General features: G+C 38.9%; 1 long non-coding RNA gene across 5 annotated transcripts in view; it reads left to right on the top strand.

Annotated features, from left to right (window-relative positions):
- LOC136885249 (uncharacterized) overlaps positions 1-11,379 on the top strand; it is a 43,188-nt gene extending 31,809 nt beyond the window's left edge. For all 5 annotated transcript variants that reach the window (XR_010861514.2, XR_010861517.2, XR_010861516.2 and 2 more), the window contains 2 exons: positions 2,266-2,536; positions 11,093-11,379. This is a non-coding gene — a long non-coding RNA (uncharacterized lncRNA). The remainder of the gene's footprint in view (positions 1-2,265; positions 2,537-11,092) is intronic.
- Positions 11,380-12,288: the final 909 nt, after the last annotated feature.

The following is a 12,288-nucleotide window of genomic DNA, read 5'->3' as shown; positions in this document are numbered from 1 at the left end:
CTTGAGATGTTAATAACGGAAAGGAACAAACAAAAGATCCGTCAAGAAGCCTCTTAATGAGTGTTTATATTTCTCCTCCTGGTGACGCTGGAAAGCAGAAACAAGCTCGTCAGGGGCTGACAAGAGATGGATGTGCAAGAACTGGAATTGATGAGGAGAGAACCAATGTGGAGATTGTCCTTGTTCTATTGTACTTTCCTTCTGTTTCTCTCTCTTCGCACATTGACTTATTATTTTGTTTATCGTGTTATGTGCTGTTGTCTTTCCATATGTGATCTTAAGATGTTAGACAAGTAACAGACATGTACAGCTGCCTCCAGGCTCCAGCTATCATGCTATTCAATTTCATCTTCCTCGTCCAATCTTATTTGTCTGATTGTTGTCTTCCAGCAACTCTGTAAGGAGCTGTTTCATTTTTCTACAATAAATGATCATTTTCTTTCTTAACCCTACATAGATGAAAGGGTGTTAAAAAAGTCCACATTTCCCTAATATTCTTGGCATTCTCATGATGTTGTAACTAGATATCTGTAATCTCTGTTTTGTGTGTTTAAACAAGTTTACTTTGGTATTTGGTTAGAAACATGCCTTGATGAAATGTAATTGACATAAAATAGCCTCCTTTGATCCACAGAGTAACCCACATTTTTATTATGGTATTCAGTTATTTTAAGTTTTGACGTCACTAAATATGTCTACGTATAATTAAGAGGAGAATGCCTCAAGCAGTATTATTGGAGCTTTACATTTTCATACATATATAAATGATAAAAGTCAAGAACTTGAATCAGAGATAAGTCTTTTTGTGGACGATGTTATTCTGTACAGAGTAATAAATAAGTTACAAGATTGTGAGCAACTGAAAAATGACCTCGATAATGTTGTGACATGGACAGTAGGCAATGGTATGATGATAAACAGGGTTAAAAGTCAAATTGTGAGTTTCACAAATAGGAAAAGTCCTCTCAATTTTAAGTACTGCATTGATGGAGTGAAAGCTCATTATGGGAATCACTGTAAGTGCCTTGATGTTAATAGAAGGAAAGCTCCTCATTGTGGTAATCACATAAATATGATTGTAAATAAAGGGTACAGATCTCTGCACATGGTTATGAGGGTATTTAGGGGTTGTAGTAAGGAAGAAAGGAGAGGGCATGTAAGTCTCTGGTAAAACCCCAACTGATTCAAGAACTGGAAAAAGTCCACAGAAAAGCAGCTCGATTTGTTCTGGGTGATTTCCGACAAAAGAGTAGAGTTTACTTTGGTATTTGGTTAGAAACATGCCTTGATGAAATGTAATTGACATAAAATAGCCTCCTTTGATCCATAGAGTAACCCACAGCTTTATTATGGTATTCAGTTATTTCAAGTTTTGACATCACTAAATATGTCTACGTATAATTAAGAGGAGAATTCCTCAAAGCAGTATTATTGGAGCTTTACATTTTCATACATATATAAACGATAAAAGTCAATTGGTGTGCTAAGCCCCAACTGACGAGCCTAACTTAGCACACGAGGGCGAAACGCAGGCAACCAAGAATGAGTTAGCTGGATAATTTATAATGTCCAATAACGGACCATTATATTGGTATTATAAATTTACTCATTCAGGACAGATATTTTAGGTTCCCTATGGGAATCAACATCTACATCATTTGATGGCCAGGCAGGCATCTATTTTTGGAAATTGAGACTTAGCTCTCATAGTGCATTGGCACTGCTGGTGGCTTCAAACAGCCTATGCAGTGGCCTCCACGGTATGCACTAGCCTTGCGTCTTGGGTGGTGTGCTAAGCCCCAACTGACGAGCCTAACTTAGCACACGAGGGCGAAACGCAGGCAACCAAGAATGAGTTAGCTGGATAATTTATAATGTCCAATAACGGACCATTATATTGGTATTATAAAAGAGTAGTGTTACAAAAATGTTGCAAAGTTTGGGCTGGGAAGACTTGGGAGAAAGGAGGTTGTCGTAAATTTGGCATATGTGAGAATGTTTGGTTTGTTAACAATGGAGACTTAGTAAGCATGCATATCTTGTGTCTATTTTTAGTTTTTCATACAGAATGGATGGCATGATTCCCCAGGGCATATTGTTGTATAGGAAGTCATTCATTGTTGAATACATTAATTCTCATATTTTATGTTCTTCAGAATACAGTATTTAGCATAACACCAAGTTTAAATGTAGAACAATACCTTCACTTACGTTTGCTTGTAATGGACATATTTTGACCCTCCTTCCTGGTCCACAATGTTACAGGTTCTGGCTTGGTCCTGCGAGGGTCAACCCAACAGCCTCGATCTTTATCCTTCAGTTTATGTAAGAGGAGCTGATAGTCATGGTGTTCTGTTGCTTTAAGTAATCATTATCTCCACTGTAAAAGTTAACTGATCTGAGTGGTTCAGACAACAAATGGCTTCGATCCTGGCTCAGTCCGGTGGTATTGAAAGGTGCTCAAATACGTAGCCTTCTGTTGATAAACTTACTGGCTCGTAAAAGAACTCCTGCAGAACAAAATTTCGGCACTTTGGTGAGTATGAAGGAACATAAAAGTAGTAAGTAGGATGTGAACATTCTTGTAGTTAATTAGATGTGAGTTACGTCCTTTTGAGGACCAACTAATTTACGATCTTGGATTATTAAATTCATAATATTATTAATTTCCAAGATTGAGTATTTCGTCTATTGTCATACACTAAATAAATAAAATAAGAGCTTTTTTAACGATTGGCTTTATTTGAAAATTGTATGACAGATACATTGAGGTTCCACCTATTCAGTACAACTTATAATGTTATAGATTACATATACTTTATTTTCTTTGTATTAAAAACACAGGACATGTTTGATCTTGTATTTGAGAGATCTTCAGCTGTAAAAAGTCATTAAGTTTAAAATGCGAGAAGACTGGCCTTTGGGAATATTCCTATTATACAGTACACTTAAAATGACAATCTTTTTGTAAAAAAAAAAAAGTCTTCATCTTGTAGAGAAAAGTCCTTCTCATTTATTAATTCCTTTAAAAAATCAATGTTAACCATATTTATACATTATAATCTAAAACACTTAAGAAACACACTTAGTTCTGTTGGAAACGGACCTGCATACAACAAGAAACACAGATATAATACGAGCTGAACAGCAGCAGCCAACAAGTTTGGGCAACAGTCAGCTGTGGGGAGGAAGAAAGGGGTGAGCCTGGTTCCTTTTTCTCAAATTAACAAGCCAACCCATACTACTTCAAGTTTCTAAATTATTCTTCTTCCTTAATTATAAATAAATAAATCTGAATGCTGTATATCTACTGAGAATTTTGAAATGGTATCCTAGGTCTGTGTTTGTTTACAATACATCCTGAGAAGTCCCCTCTTCCGTACAGTTTGAAATAAGGCTGTATAATCAGTAAATACTGAAGAGTTGTTTACAAAAACAAGCCCAATTTTACATAAATATTTATAAATATGGTTAATATTGTTTTTTTTTTTTTTTTTTAAGTAAGTATTAATACAAAATGTGAAGGACTTTTCTCTACAAGATAAAGGGAAAAAAATTTACAAAAAAATTGTAATTTTAAATGTATAATAGGAATATTCTCAACAGCCAGTCTTGTCGCATTTTAATCTTAATGATTTCTTACGGCTGAAGATGTCTCAAACACAAAATAAAACATGTGCCATGTTTTTAATATAAAGTGAATAAAGTATATATAATCTGTAAGATTATAAGTTGTATTGAATAGGTGGAACCTCAAGGTATCTGTCACACAATTTTCAAGTAATACTCTGTCAATATGGACCCAAAACAAAGTTTATAATATGCAATTGGCTTTACGTCACACCGCCACAGACAGGTCTTATGGTGACAATGTGATAGGAAAGGGCTAGGAGCGGCCGTGGCCTTAATTAAGGTACAGTTCCAGCATGAAAAATGGCAAACTACGGAAAACCATCTTCAGGGCTTCCAACAGTGGAGATCAAACCCACTACCTCCCGAATGCAAGTGCACAGCTGGGTGCCTCTGATCGCATGGTCACTTGCTCAGTGTAAACAAATTTGAGGCACTCAGAATAATAAAGACAGATCTCAACCAATGGTCATTTTGAGTAAAGTGAGGTTTTATGTTTCTTTTCGTATCTCAGCTAAGTTTTAATATTAAGACTTCACCTCTTCAGGATTTGTAAACCATGGTTTATAAAAGTTTACCGGTAATTCTTGATCCCTTGCCTATAGCAATTCCCCTGATTATTTCCATTTACTGATGATGATGATTGTTGTTTAAAGGAGCCTAACATCTAGATCATCGGCCCACACTATTTACTTAGGAAGAATATATGGAAATGAACAGAATGGGATATATTGTTTTCCAAGATGACATCAGTTCAAAAATTGTAATACTTATGTTGAACTTCTGTGTTTAACAGGCTGAAAAGAGACGGACCACGGTAACTGTGCAATTGTGACGTCAGAGGTCACTGCTACAGTAGACTGCAAAAACATCAGTTAAGATTTCAACAAGCCGGTACATGTGAGTGCTCACAGCCGGCTGCTGTCCGTACATTTCTTTCCCCATTGTGATTAGGACGATGACAAACACTAGCAGAGTAGTCATTCAGATACGCACTGAGGTAGAAAAGATTGTAGTGGAGGTGCATGGCTATTCCATGCATTCACAGAATCTCTCCATCTCTTTCTTCCATCAGTTATCTCCCTCGCACAGTAACCATCACAAGTTGCACAGTTACCGTGGCTTACCTCTACAATTAATGAAGTGCTGTAATCAAGCCTTCCATTTAACTTTCGTGAGGCCAAAGCTGAAAAATTTTTGTGGACTCGATATTATTCCATCATGACAACATTTTAAACATTTTCACAGATCATTGAATTTAGCTTTATTATTATTATTATTATTATTATTATTATTATTAGTAGGGAAAAGCCTCCGTGGCTCAGGCGGCAGCGCGCCAACCTCTCACCGCTGGGTTCCTTGGTTCAAATCCTGGTCACTCCATGTGAGATTTGCACTGGACAAAGCGGAGGTGGTACGGATTTTTTGTCCGGGTAGTCCGGTTTTCCGTGTCGTCTTTCATTCCAGCAACACTCTTCAATGTCATTTCATTTCATCTGTCAGTCGTTAATCATTGCTCCAGAGGAGTGCGACAGGCTTCGGCAGCCGGCACAAATCCTATCCTCCCTGCTAGATGGGGGCTTCATTCATTCCATTCCTGACCCAGTCAGACAACTGGAAACAGGCTGTGGATTTTAATTTTTTCATTATTAGGGAAAGGATTTTAAGATGGACAGTATGGTTAAAATAGGGGGGGGGGGGGCAGGGAGGTTCTAAAAATGCGTACAAAAAAAAAAAAAAGTGGGAAAAAAAGGTGTTGATGAAATCACATTCATCATCATCATCATTTCCCAACTCCAGTTTCCCAGGTGTGGTGTATAAGCGCTTGCCATCTCCTGCTGTCTTCATACATCTTCTGTTCCAATACATCCTCCCATTTGTGTCCTCTCTCCTCCACACCTGATCTTACAGTCTGTATCCAGCATTTTCTTGGTCTTCCTTGTGGTCTTCTTCCTATGAGATTAAGGTCAAAATATTTTCTGTTCATTCTCATTATGTGCTCATACCACTGAAGTCTGTGTTTATGACACTGGTAGTGGGAACCTCGAAACCAGCTACTTTCCTATTCACTTCATTTCTGATCTTGTCCTTTCTGGTAGTTTGGTTCATGGTTCTAATGAATCTCATTTCAGTTGCTTGGATTCTACTGAGGTCTTTGTTTAGTAGGCTACATGTCTCTAAACCGTACGTGAGAATTGGTACAATGTAAGTGTGGTACATGACTGTTTTTGCTTTTTGTGGTATTTTGCAGCCATAGAAAAGATTTCTGACTTGACTGTAGATGTTTGATGCTTTCTGTGTCCTGCTGAGTATTTCCTGCCTAACAGTGTTTGTAAAATATAGTAATCTCACAAGAAAAGGTGCAAAAGGTGCAACAAATTGTGTTCATTTTGCTTCATTTCATGTCTCCTAATACATATATTGACCTGCCTGTATGAAAATACGAGGGCCATCCGATAAATAAGTTTCCATGTTTTACAAAAAAATAATACAAGCAGGTTATTTGCACTTGTGAAATATTTTATTTTCATTCTACAACTCATACACTACTTCTTCACATGGTCACCATTTCTATCCAAACACTTTTGGTATCTTGGCAGCAGTTTTTTGATACCTTCATCATACCCGGTCGGGTCCTGTCTCCGTAGCCAGCGGTTCACCTCCGATTCCACCTCTTCATCAGTCACAAACTGCTTGCCTCCAAGGTGCAACTTAAGTTGTGGAAAGAGATGGAAATCACTCTGAGCAAGATTCGAAGAATAAGCTGGATGGGAAAAAATGTCCCATTTGAAGTTCTGCAGCAAATCCTGGATCCTTTGAGCTGAATGGGGGTGCACGTTGTGATGAAAGAGCAACACTTTCCAAGACAGAAGGCCAGGACGTTTTCCTTTGATTGGAGCTCTGAGGTTTGTAAGAACCATGCAGTACCTCTCAGCTGTGACCATAGTGTGTCAGGGCAGGTAGTCAACCAGTAGAACACCATTACAGTCCCAAAAGACAGCAGCCATAACTTTTTTCCTCAGAGGCTGAGGCCTTGGCCTTTCTTGGAGCATGTTCGCCAGGTTTCTTCTATACCATGCATTGTCGCTTTGTTTCTGGAGTTGAATGATGCACCCAGCTTTCATCTCCAGTAACAATGCGGGAAAACAGTTGATCTCCCTCTCTTTGAAGCATTTTTAGGAAAGCTTGGGCTGCGTCGATCCTTTGTTGCTTGTGAGCATCAGTAAGGAAACGTGGGACCCATCTTGCACAGATGTTTTGATACTGCAAGACATCTGACAGGATCGTCGCAATAGACGAACTGCAACATTGGCTGCATTGCCTGTAGTGGTAATGGGGCCTCCCGCTGCGCTCTTCATCGTGCACATTTTGCCGTCGTTCCAAGAACCATGAATGCCGGCGCAAACCATTTGGATGCTCATGCACCCTTCACCATAAACACACACTTAATAGTGATTGATTGCCGTTTCATTTTTAGCCTGAAAAAGCTAAGAACACAACAGAGTTCACAAGCGGATACGTTTTCAAGTGGTAGCTCCATGGCAGCTGGTGCCGCACTGGCGAACGCGGAGCAAGGATGTGCTGTTGAAGGTCAAGCACAGCCACCATACCCCAATAAAAGTTCCTACAGTACCAACTTAATTTTAAAACATGTGGTTTGCACAGAAAAAAATAGAGAAACTTATTTATTGGATGGCCTTTGTAGCTACATTTTTGGAAGGGTGTTGCACCTTAAAAACTCTTCCTTGGGTGCCCAGCTTACATGCACACAACTATCACTGAGACTGTGCTACATATCCTGTGATGGAAGCCATGAATAGCGATTTATCAATATATTTCTTGTTTCTTTACAGTCTGTTAGCTGGTCCATCACTTGCATTTCTTCTCTAACGGCTTTATTCTTATATAGGCCCACCTGTTGGTGACGAATGTTACGGCGTCAAGTCTCCGACAGCCCGTTTGAGTACCATTCGGCAAAAAATGTTCACCGTCAGAATGTTAGCCAGCATGATAGGAGAGGTGGTGGTATACAATTTCTAATCAATAGATTGTGAGTCAAAAGCCTGGATTAAGTTCCAAACCTCTCTGCAGTGCTCATATGGAGTGAGGGCATATGGCACTGTTGATGGTGATTCGTGCGTCGGATGGGGACGTTAAGCCTTGAGTAGAGCCCGTGGTGCTGTTTATCAGAAGGCTTGGTGATGACCAGTGAAGCTGAGGATTGGACAGCACTTCAAATACGATTCCTCAGACAACAAGCTAGGTATGAAATTAGCAGCAGAGTTAAAACAAGCTTTAGCCTTCTATCATTCTGTTTTCCTACTGTTATACCACAAGAGCAAAAGTATAACTTGTGGAAATCTTATCACTATCAGGCGTTGCAAATGCATCACACTGGGGCTGCCGATATCAGGGGCCCAAATGAGGACACCCAATAAAGATTGTGAAGATAATACTGTATACTGTTGATTGAGCATCGTTCTTTGACTTCCAGTTATCTTGATGTATATTTATTGAACAAATCAACGACTTCCTGCAAGTACGACTTGTCACAATGGACAAAGAATAATGTGTCAGGAAACAGAAATGTTTTATCTTATAGAAATACAGGTGTGGTAATATGTATTTTTAATTATGGAGGTCTGAACAAATGAAATCTCAGAATGTGTACAAATACATATATGGTGGGGGTAACTATGCTTTCAATGCAGTTCACACTCAAACTTCTTTCAGAATTCCACGAACAAGGTGGGTTTTGTGCCACGAGCACCAAGCATTACACCAATAATGTCTGCTTCATTCAGCTGTTTTTTCTTTAATAACTGTATGGTGGGCGTGAACTTCAGTAGGCTGGCCGACATGGTGCTCAAATTGGATGGTTAGATTGACCGTGAAGCCTTTCCTGTCCATAACTTTAAAGATAATTATGTCAATTCTTCTTGTACTCCCTGTCATAGACACACCGCAGAGTCCCACTGTCGGCAGCCCTGAAGATGGTTTTCCATGGTTCCCCATTTTCACACCAGGAAAATGCTGGGGCTGTACCTTAATTAAGGCCATGGCAGCTTCCTTCCCACTCCTAGGCCTATCTGTGTTGGTGCAACGTAAAGCAAATAGCAAACTTTGACAATCACAGTTAGGGTTCCCATTTGAACTTTCTGCTCCGAGAACCTAGCTACTCCATTGCTTGCTAACCCAATTCTAACCTATGAACGGACAACAGGACCTTAGGTGGAGCATGAAGACTTCCAAGTAGGGCTACAACAGAGCGAGCTTGGTAAGAGTTGTTTCCAAACCTTTGACTTCCATTATGCTGTTTCCCTAAAGATGAAATATCTCTTGGCATTTACGAATGTAGAAGTCACATATACTCTGACTGTTGTATTTATTTTAGGGTAGGGGCTGCCTGGACTCTGACTGTTGTATTTATTTTAGGGTAGGGGCTGCCTGGCTCAGTTCACCCGGAAGGACGTGGGTTTGAATCCCTGTCAGGAAGTCAAAATTTTAAGAAACAACATTTCCACTTCTAGAGGTGTACATAGCCTTTAGGTTCACTCAGCCTACAAGTACGAGGTTAATTGCTGGGCATAATTGCAGCTGGAGCTAACCATTCCACCCCACCAAGTGCCAAGGTTGCGGATAGTAGAAGCCTTTACCTTCTGCACCTTCAAGGGACTTCATGGTCTGTACGGAGATGACTTTGCTTTGCTACTTTAGGTACGGAAGTGAAGTTCAATAACAAAAAAGGTTTACGTACATGCGCTGAGTGCTCAGCTCACAGGCTGGTTAGATCTCCAAATGTTTCACCATCAGGTATCATAGCGTAGGCAGAGGTGTACTAGGGAGATGAGGAATAAGGTAAGTTTTCTGTTGCTTTCCTCACTGGGCCAGAAAATGCCATTAAATATCATTCTGCCAGGCGCACTGAAATGCACACACCAACCAATCCTTTGAGAAACTCTTTCACACCATTCATCCCAAGGACTGGCTGCATAACCATTCAGATCCAAGAATACAATTTTTGCACAAAAATATGAGTTCTATATTTTGTTTAACGCTGGAAAAGAGCAAGAAATCTCAGCAAAAATATCAAAACTTGTTAACACATTGGAGACGCCACTCGTAGAAACTACAGGCGCGCTAATTCATTGCTGCTGATGGAGCTCGGAGAATCTACGGGCACGATTTCACCGTAGCTAAAAAATTGTATTTGCCATTTCAGCGAGCTGTGACTTCAATAAGATACTGTCGAATGCTTCTATAAGCATAAAATATACTAGTTATGAGCATAAGTCGAGAGCTCTTCTTTCAAGGCATTGATAACACAGCCACGTTCCTACATAACCTAAGCCTGCGTCATCGTTGACTCTCAGCTGTGAAATGGGTGGGAAAATACGTATGGTACATGCGGTCAGGAAGAGTGTGTGTTCGAGAGGCAGGCTTGTTTGCGTAATTCTTGTGAATATTTAGCATGTCTAATTCTTCAAGTGTACGAAATTTCGACAACGAATCCATAATGGATGTTCTTGTGGAAGACACGATTTCTGAAAATGAGGATGAGGATAACAATTACACACTAAGTAAACATGATGATTCTGGCGCTTCAGGTTAGTAAATGTAGAAAATGAGCTCATTTCAAATTGGTGTGAAGTGTAACGTAGTTTTACATCGCTTCCTTGAAGTGGGCTCTGTAATACTATTTTATACCGCTTCCTAAAAATGTGGGTGTTTCCCGTGTACCTGCAGCAACTCGATGCAACACCGTCGTCAAACAAAGAATTGTGGGAATGCAAATTCCTTGTTGTAAACAAGAATACCGGTGTCAATTGACTAATTAGGTTAGAATCTGCATTAGTGTGTTTCAGTAGATGTGCCCACAAATTCAAATTTCGAAATATTAACCAAACTGGCATCCATAGCTACGTCAGTTTTTTTTTTTTTTTTTAAACATGTTATTTTCATAAATTTATATTTTAAAATTGCTGCACTATTATGATAATTAAAACTCATTTTTGTGTAGAAGAAAGTGTGATCTTTCTATGCATTCCAAAAGTTGTTATAAGCATGGCTTTCCCTAGCATTGAAAAATTTTCACAAACCATTAAAAATCCTGCGATTTCTGGAGGATAGCACATTCTAATATGGCTGTCTCCAATGTGTTAATACAAATTATCTTCCAAAATTTATAACCTACACATTTGTGTGAAGTGGGTCATGTTTTTGTTTTTATAATAGGTGATTTGAACAACATTTTAACAACTAATTGACACATATTGCATAAGTCCTTCAGCTTCAAGAATGAAATATAACTTTTTTTTATGCAAAATTTTATTAATCAGTTTACATTATGTTAAAGTTAAACTACACTATAATTATACAGTTTTTTTATAGTTAAATTATATGATTTGCATATTATTATTTACTATGTGCAAATTTTTAAACTGTTTGCATTCCTCTACAGGTACAGACAGAAGTCAACACTTTACAACTATGTGCTACAGATCTATGGTAATTATCAAGACATGAACAAAGAGAGCAAAGCCTATACAAATCTGTAGTACAGGTTTGATCTGTATATCGGGTAATATGAAGCTACGAAGAAATATATTCCTGATGTACACATACGTGTGGGCAGGGTTTGGAAAGGCGCTACAAGCATCACTCATATTACCAAAGCCAAGGATGAGACTGAGACAGGTCAACAAAAGGAACAAACTTGCTCTAGCCCACTACCAGCTGATACAGCGAACTGTAGCTCTTACTAGGAATGTCTCTGGATCTACCAATAAAGATATAAAACTTACATAATGTAAGCAAAATAAAAATAAAGTTTAATTAAGTTTATAAATGACTTTATTTATATATTGATCTTCATGTTTGTAGTTCTTCGCAAACACTCTACTAATCACCTCTCAAATACCTCACATCATCATCATCTTCACCTGGAGCAGATTTCAAGCACAGGCTGGGTCTGCTTGGAACATAAGCCTCTCCATCCACCACTTCTGTTCTGTCACTGTCGTCCAGTTCCCTCCTCTTACCTCAATGTTCTTCTTTACACCTTTTAGTCATCTGTCCCTTGGTCTTCCTCCAGATCTCCTTCCCTTCAATTCCATTTCTAACATCTTTCTTGGTATCCTCTCTTCTCCCATTCTCTTAACATGTCCATACCACTGCAGCCTTGATTTTGCTATCTTTTCCTGTAGGGGTACCTCATTTACCATTCCCCGAACTCTCTCATTTCTTATTCTGTCCATTCTTGTTAAACCTACTCGACATCTTTGAAACTTAATTTCCACTGCTTGTATTCTACTTTTAACCCTCTCCTTCATCACCCACATTTCTGATCTATTGGCAAAATGGGCTCAAAACAAGTCTTGTAGATAATTCCTTTACATCTCTGTGGTACATCCCTGTTCCATATCAATCCTCGCACACTCTTAAAGAATCCATTTGCACACCTGCCTCTTTCATCAAATTCCATCCTGTTTTTTCCATTTTCATCAATTACACTCCCCAAGTAATTAAAGCTTTCAGCACTTTTCAACTGCTCCACTCGTAATGCAATGCCATTGTACGCTCGTTCGTGTTTCGTTTCATAACTGGTACTTCACCCTTTTGTGCTGAGAACTTCATTCCATAAGATGACACAACCTC

This window comes from Anabrus simplex, chromosome 14, assembly GCF_040414725.1.
Source record: "Anabrus simplex isolate iqAnaSimp1 chromosome 14, ASM4041472v1, whole genome shotgun sequence".
Taxonomy (NCBI): domain Eukaryota; kingdom Metazoa; phylum Arthropoda; class Insecta; order Orthoptera; family Tettigoniidae; genus Anabrus; species Anabrus simplex.
Note: the sequence above shows the minus strand (reverse complement) of the source record. Positions and strands in the feature narration are given on the sequence as shown.